General features: G+C 35.5%; 1 pseudogene; it reads left to right on the plus strand.

Annotated features, from left to right (window-relative positions):
- Positions 1-212: 212 nt before the first annotated feature.
- LOC125171708 (tigger transposable element-derived protein 1-like) lies at positions 213-1,970 on the plus strand (annotated as a pseudogene).
- Positions 1,971-8,463: the final 6,493 nt, after the last annotated feature.

The raw sequence follows: 8,463 nt of genomic DNA on the forward strand, positions 1-8,463 counted from the left end.
TGGTGATAGTTGGTCAGTGATCTTTGATGTTACCATTGTCATTGGGGGCACCACTAACTGTGCCCATATAAGGCAGAATTTACTCAAAAATCGTTGGGTGTGCTCTGACTACTCCACCTGACCAGCTGGCCCCCTATCTCTTTTAGCTTGGGCCTCCCTATTCCCTGAAACACACAATATTGAAATTAGGCCAGATGATAACCCTACAATGAATGCCTCTAAGCATTCAAATGAGAGGAAGAATTGCATGTATCTCAAATCAAAAGCTAGAAATGATTAAGCTTAGTGAGGAAAGCATATTGAAATCTGAGCTAGACCAAGAGATAAGCTTCTTATGTCAGTTAGTCAAGTTGTGAATGCAAAAGAAAAGTTCTTGAAGGAAATTAAAAGTGTTACTTTGGTGAACACTCACATGCTAAGAAAGCAAAACAGTCCTATTGCTGATATGGAGAAAGTTTTAGTGATCTGGATAGAAGATCCAACCACCCACAATATTCCCTTAAGCCAAAGCCTAATCCACAGCAAGTCCCTAACTCTCTATAGTTCTGTGAAGGCTGAGAGAGGTGAGGAAGCTGCAGAAGAAAAGTTTGAAGCCAGCCAAGATTGGTTTGTGAGATTTAAGGGAAGAAGCAGTCTTCATCAAATAAAAGTGCAAGGTGAAACAGCAAGTGCTGATGGATAAATTGCAGCAAGTTATTCAGAAGATGTAGTTAAGATAATTCATGAAGGTGGCTACACTCAACAACAGATTTTCAATGTAGATAAAACAGCCTTCTGGTGGAAGAAGATGCCAGTTAGGATTGTAATTGCTAGAGAGAAGTCAATGTCTGGCTTCAAAGCTTCAAAGGACAGGCTGATTGTCTTGTTCAGGGCTAATGCAGCTGGTAACTTTAAACTGAAACCGATGCTCATTGACTACTCCAAAAATCCTAGGGCCCTCAAGAATTATGCTAAATCCATTCTGCCTGTGCTCTGTAAATAGAACAATGAAGCCTGGATAGCAGCACATCTGTTTACAACATGGTTTACTGAATATTTTAAGTCCACTGTTGAGACCTCCTGCTCAGAAAAAAAAAAAGATTCTTTCCAAAATATTCATATTTGGCACCTGATCATCCAAGAGCTCTGATGGAAATATACAATGGGATTAATATCATTTTCATGCTTCCTAACACAACATTCATTCTTCAGCTCATGGATCAAGGAATAATTTTTACTTTCAAGTCTTCTTATTTAAGAAACATATTTTGTAAGGCTACCACTGCCATATATAGTGATTCCTTTGATGGATCTGGTGGCAAAGTCAACTGAAAACCTTCTGGAAAGGGTTCACCATTCTGGATGTCATTCAAGAACATTCATGATTCATGGGAAAAGGTCACAATATCAACATTACCAAGAGTTTGGAAGAAGCTGATTTTAAACCATGAATGACATGGAGGGGTTCAAGTCTTCAGTGGAGGAAGTAACTGCAGATGTGGTGGAAACAGCAAGAAAACTAGAAGTGGAGCCTGAACATGTGACTGAATGGCTGCAATCTCATGGTAAAACTTTCACAGATGAAGAGTTGCTTTTTATGGATGAGCAAAGAGAGTGGTTTCTTGAGACGGAATCTACTTCTGGTGAAGATGCTGTGAAGATTGCTGAAATGATGACAAAGGATTGAGCATATGACATCAACTTAGTTGCTAAAGCAGCAGCAGAGTTTGAGAGGACTGACTCAAATTTTAAAAGAATTTCTGCTGTGGGTAAAATACTATCAAACAGCATCACATGCTACAGAGAAATTGTTTGTGAAAGGAATAGTCAATTGGTGCATCAAACTTCATTGTTTTGTTTTAAGAAATTGCCACAGACAACCCAGTCTTCCGCAACCACCACCCCTGATCAGTCAGCAGCAGTCAACATCGAGGCAAGACCCTCCACCAGCAAAAAGATTATGACTCACTGAAAGTGCAGATGATGGTTAACACTTTTTAGCAAGAAAGTGTTTTTTAATTAAGGTGCATACATTATTTTTTAAGATAGAATGCTACTGCATACTTAATAGACCACAGTAGAGTATACACATAAAAAAAAACACGTAACTTTTGTGGGGCACCAGTGTGGCTCAGTTGGTTAAGCATCTGACTCTTGATTTTGGCTCAGGTCATGATTTCACAGTTCGTGAGATGGAAACCCACATTGGGCTCAGTGCTGAGCATGGAATCTGCTTGGGATTCTCTCCCTCATTCTCTGCCCCTCTTCACTCCTCTCTCTTTCAAAATAAATAAATAAACATTTAAAAAAAACCCATACCTTTTGTTTGCATTGGGAAACCAAAAATTTCACTTGACTTTCCTTTATTGTGACACTCACTCTATTGAGTTGATCTGAAACCAAACCATCAATATCTATGAGGTGTGCCTGCCTGGACAAAGAGAAGTGACCATTTGTGGCAGAAAAACAGCAACTTGCTTATTATGTAATTTAGGTGATTTCTTACAGAGCTAGATTGGTGTGCTCTCATTTATACTGTAGTTACACTTAAAAAAAAAATATATATATATGTACATATACATATATTTCAATTTTTTCACTACTTAGTAATGTAGAGTTTTCCCCTAAATTAAAAACAATAATAATGAAAATAAAATTTCGAATAACAGTTCTTGGTGAAGTCAAAGAAGTAAATTGTTTTTTTCCTCTTTAAGAGATGTTTGTCTTTGTTTACAAGAGTATCTTCAAGAGCATACCCAGGAAATAAATATGAACTTTCATATTTAATGAGAAAATCAAAGGATGCTCTAAAGCCAGTATTTAATAAAAAAATTATTAGCATTACTGACATCACATATTGTCAATGTCCATGAGAAGTTATCAATCATTTAATCAATTTGCTCAGTCAGGGAAGAAAATAGTTACTCAATTCACTGAAAGAAATAATTAATCAAATCATGGTGTAGATAATATTCTTTGAATCTTTTTGTATAGGAGGCATGAAAATAAACTATTGATTGATTAAAGTTTTCTTTTTTTCTCCTAATTGCTACAGAAACACAATTTTTAGGTTTTTTTTCCTAGTTTTTTGTCCTTACTACATTTCATATAATTAAGAAAATGATCTATTATTTCTTTCTCTACAATTAATGGGTACATTCTTCTCTCAGACTTCCTAATCTTGTGTGCCTTATGAACAGCTCTCTGGTGGTGCAACCATGACTTCCATTCCTGAGTGCAGGTTGTAATTATGAAACATGAAGATAGAAGTGTCCTTTTTATCTCTCATGCTGCGGCATTTGAGGATTTTTTTTCTGTACAATTAGAAGGCTAGAAATACACCAAAAGTGCCAACACAAGGAAAAGAAAAACTACTATGACAAGTACAAACATTCTACACATAAATGTTCAAAAACAGAATAAAATATCTGCTTTTAATACATAAATCTGAAGAAAACAGGTCAATATAGATATTAGGACCAAATGGAATCACTCTTGCAGTAATCCAAACACATTAAGTACTCTAACATATCTAAGATGATCAATGATAAAAGAAAGAATCTGAAGAAAGAAAATAAATTGTGTGAGATTTTAATGTGTTATAGTTTTATGTGGAAGTAAGAAGCTGAATGAAAAAAGAATTGATAAATGTTAGAAGAAAGAGAACACGAAGAAATAGTTAACAAAAAGAGAATTGGTAAAGGGAATTCATGGTGATGAATATGCACAGTTCAGTTTTGTCTATCTATCTATCTATCTATCTATCTATCTATCTATCATCTATCTATCATCTTTGTATTGTGTCAATTTATCAAACCTAGGCTTTCACATTTTTTTAATTTAAAAAAAATTTATTTATTATTTGAGAGAGAGAGAGTGAGACAATGTCCATGTGAGTTGGGGAGGGGCAGTGAGAGAGGGAGAGAGAGAATCCCAAGCAGGCTTGGTGCTGTCAGCACAGAGTCTGAAGTGGAGCTCAATCTCATGAACCATGAGATCATGACCTGAGCTGAAATCAAGAGTTGGATGCTTAACAACCTGAGCCACCCAGGTACCCCAGAATTCACAATTTTTAAAAAATAATAATTGGCATAAATCTTAAAAAGTCATTTTCTTCAGATTTGCAATGTTGCTTACGATGATATATCTCCTTGTTAAATCATGTACTTGTGCATCATATATTAAAATATGAACTTAAGATCATGGACTGCCATATCCATATTTTACAAAGAAAATTTCAGATACTATAATCAACTAGTTGACTATTCACTCATATTTGCTTGCAATAAATTAATAGTGTAACTTGGCATTATAAAGAAAGCCTGAAAAGTATTCTAAATGCATTAATAAGAAGGACTCTGCATGAATTTCAGAATTTTACTGCCTATAGAGTGCTTTCCACACCTAAGCACTTTACATTTGTTGTGTTACTTACTCTCATATTGAGAGAACAAGAGAAAAGAGATTAAATCTTAAGCACTATGGATTTAATGATAAGGAAGAGTTTCTTACCTGAATTGTTAATCTTTATTTTAAAGAGATAGATATTTATTTATTTTAGGTGATTTAAGGATAGTCCTTCTGAAAACAGGATTTTGAGTATGTGAGTTTATTCAGGTTAATCTCAACCTAATAATTCTGCATCTGACAGGTTCTCAGATGCTTTTATTAAATAACAGATTTTCAACAAATAAATAACAGATTTTCTAAAGAATGACAGTAGTCAAACTCACAAAAGTGCATTGCTCCTTATAGCCTAACTTCTAAGTCTCATAATCAGCATACATGATATTCATTACCTATTAATAAGGTCTTTTTTGGTAATAATTTTGTAGTAAATTGTTTAGTTAGATAAATTCTGATTTCTGCTTTAGTGTATTATTGAACCATTCATTCTTATCATATGTAAAATTCTCTATTGAGGACAAGAATAGACTAAGTTGGACCGCACTGAATGATTGTGCAGGTTGCTCACTCCACAACTCTAGAGGAACCGTTCACATTGTAGACTTTGCCGATTTAAGTATTACAATTTTCTGCAGGCAGTTTAGTGCCATGTTCTAATAAAATTAGCTTATTGTGACAAAATTGCCTATAGATGGACATGAAGTATCTTGGGGAAGGGCTCCTTTTTCAAATTGCACAATAATGTATATCAATTAGTGGCTGGCAGGACTGTTAGGTCCAATTGTCCAGTGCCTGGAACATAGAAAACAGTGGGGAAAAACTCATGTTCAATGCAGATAACTTGAGTAACAAGGGATTGTTACAATGATAACTAGACTTCGCTGAGTATGTATAATATTACAAGTATTCCTCATTTACACAATGAAGGCTAATAGTACTACCTATCTCCAAAAAAATGCTTGGTAATAGTAGCATAATGTTAAGTCATTATTTTTATTAGCCTGAATAGAAAAAAAGAGTCTTAAGTGGAATATGACTGCTTTAATAATATAGTAAAGTAATGCCCTGAAGATAATTTATGCCCATTTGTACTATTTGTATTAATGAACACCTTGGTTAAATGTAAGTTTTATACTTAACTCTAATTTTCAATCATGGTAAATTTCTGAAGTCACCAAGTACAATTTGCTATTAACTGGAAAGAGTATTTGATGATTACTTGGATTACTATAAGAAAATTGAGGTCTTTATGGTGGCAAACTCCTTACATAGCTAGATGTCTCACTTGATAATAGGTTGAGAGAAAGATTACTATGCAAATAATCAAGTTTAAAAAATAAATTACATTTGCTTTCACAGAAGAAGACAGAGATGAGATTCTGTTCATCTTTAACAGGCATATAATACAGTTCCTGGTTTGTTTGTTTTTTATAATGAACTAACATTAAGTATTTCAAAATACTGGAAATAAGTCTTATAAGGAGGAGTGAGAGAAGGCAGATGGAACAATATATAAAGTGAGGGGAAACTAATTGTTAGTATTAACTGATTAAAAAAAGAGGAGTTCAGAGTTACTCCTGTGTCTGGTGTGATGACAGCCTTCACCAAGGTAAAATATTCGAGAATAATAGGTTGAGGATATACTAATGAGTTGAGCCATCTATGGAACACCCAGACATCTAGTAGAGTTAGTCTGGAGCTCCAGAAATTGGGAACAGAGACAGAGATTTAACCATCAGGACAGGAAATACAGAGTGGTAGTAGTAGTAGTAGTAGTAATAATAATAATAATAATAATAATAAACCATTAAAGCATTTTCAAAGTGCTGGTATTGTTCCAAGTGTCCTACATATACTATCCCATGTAAAACCCATATAAACCCTGGGAGGCAGGCATAATTATCTCCATTTTATAAATTAGAAACTGAGGTTTCTAAACCTCAGTTTAGAAATGGTTTGCCTCAAGTCAAATGGCTTCTAGCTGACAGGATTCAAACCCAGATAGTCTGCTTCTAAACCAACATTCACTATAAAACAATACGGGCACCGAGACTTGCAGTCTGTGCTTTCCCATCTATGACCTGTGTGACTATGGTTATGTTACCTACCCATCCTCTGCCCTAGTTTCCTCATTTGCACAATGAGAGATAACAATACTAGCTGTCTCCAGAGAGCGCTTAGTTTATAGTAGCATTTAGTGAATGCTAAGTCATTATTTTTATTAGCCTGTCAATGAATGTTGACACTATGGAGGAAAAGGAGATTGCCTACATGGATGTGGAGAATGGGAAAACAAAAAGACCTTTGGTCCTTTAAGGGGTGGTTACATAGAGAGAAGTCTGAGGCTGTGTGATCATCCAAAGGAAAAAAAGTAAGTCTTCCAGACCTGGGCCTGGGCAGAATCTGGAAGCCTAACCCAGGGTGGGTGTGGGTATGGGTGTGTGTTACACTTCTCCACAGAAAGCACCGCCTGGTGCTAAGAGGACAAAATGGGAAGAGAGATATGAAATGAAAAGGCTGGCATTCTATCCAAGTATAAGGTCCATGTAGAGGGATTGAGCAAAGAAAAATGAAGAGTCAGTTTAGATGGTTAGGAGGTAAAGTTTTGAGAAGTTTCTTAAGCAGGTGGCTGGGGTTTTCTAGGATGCCTATGACCTGGATGGTTGGCCAGAAGACAGCTCTAAAAGTTAGGAGGCTTTCTTGAGCTGTGTTTGGAGAGAATAGCCAAGATAGTAGGAAGAAATGAGTATGAGGCAGCATCACAGAACCAAGAGAGGACAAAGATATTATGAAGTACATGGGGAACTGGGAGGTTTGGGTAAGACTGCATTCTCTCTTGCATCCCCAACTCAAATAATCCCTGCAACAGTTGCATGAGGAAGGTACTCTATTTATCCCCATTTTTTTTATAGTTTAGAAAAATTAGGCAACAACAATTACCAATACCTTTGTCTAGGGTCACATAGCTAGTGTGAATGCCAGAGCTGGCTTTTGAACCCAGGCAGTCTGGCTCAAGTCCATGCTTGCAATCATCTGTTACACATTCCTTATTTCCATCTGGTTTCCATTTTGTTGTTGTTGTTGTTGTTGTTGTTGTTGTTGTTGTTGCTGTTGTTGTTTTTTAAGAAATCTCCGCACCCAACTTGGGGACTGAGCTCATGACCCCAAGACCAAGAGTCTCACGCTATACCAACTGAGCCAATCAGGCACCTCCCCCTTATTCCCATCTGCTTTACTATTTCAGGAGACTCACTTTTTTACATCCCTTCTATGTTTTTGAAGAGAGATATCCTCTTTATATCATTTTCCCTCCACCTCTTCCATGCCAAACAAGTCTGGATAGGGGTAGAAGAGTGGCACAGTTTTAGTTTTTGAGGAACTTTTTTCTCAAATATATATATCTATACTCTGAGTCCCCTCCATTTCCCTGAGGGCTTCATGCTTTTTTTGCAACCAGTTACAGAAAAAAGAAAAGAAAAGAAAAGAAAAGAAGAGAAAAGAAAAACAAACTAAATATTTTTTCTGCTTTTACATTTTATAATAATATTATCCTGAAATATTGAAAGTTTTGGAGCAGATTTAGGGTAAAGGAGGAAGGGAGAAGGAAGGGAGGAGGAAGAGTAAAGGAGGAACTTATTAAGAAAAAAAATGGTTAGTACTTCAAAACTAGTTAATGAATTACTGAATCATCAATGTTGGTAATTAAAAACAATTACTTTCTAAAATAAGAAATGTTTGTTAAATAATATTGGCTTGTGTTTGGTGATATATAAAACTTAAAAAAAATTTCCAAATAGTGTTATATCTGTATTTAAAAATAGAGCAAGATGAAGTAATGGGCACATTGAAAACTCAGAAGTCATTATGTCACTTACACCCTTTCTCTCTTTAAGGATTAAATGATTCAAAACCCCTAATGAGCTTGAAGGTCTTACCAGAGCCCCAATGACTCCAAAGATAATCGATACTATTAATGATCACATAAGGTACATTAAGGATCAATAAACTCTATAATTTAAAATAGCCTGAGGTGGAATCACTTCTGTATGAATTAAGATTGCATTTATAAACAACCAA

The sequence above is a fragment of the Prionailurus viverrinus genome, chromosome C1, assembly GCF_022837055.1.
Source record: "Prionailurus viverrinus isolate Anna chromosome C1, UM_Priviv_1.0, whole genome shotgun sequence".
Taxonomy (NCBI): domain Eukaryota; kingdom Metazoa; phylum Chordata; class Mammalia; order Carnivora; family Felidae; genus Prionailurus; species Prionailurus viverrinus.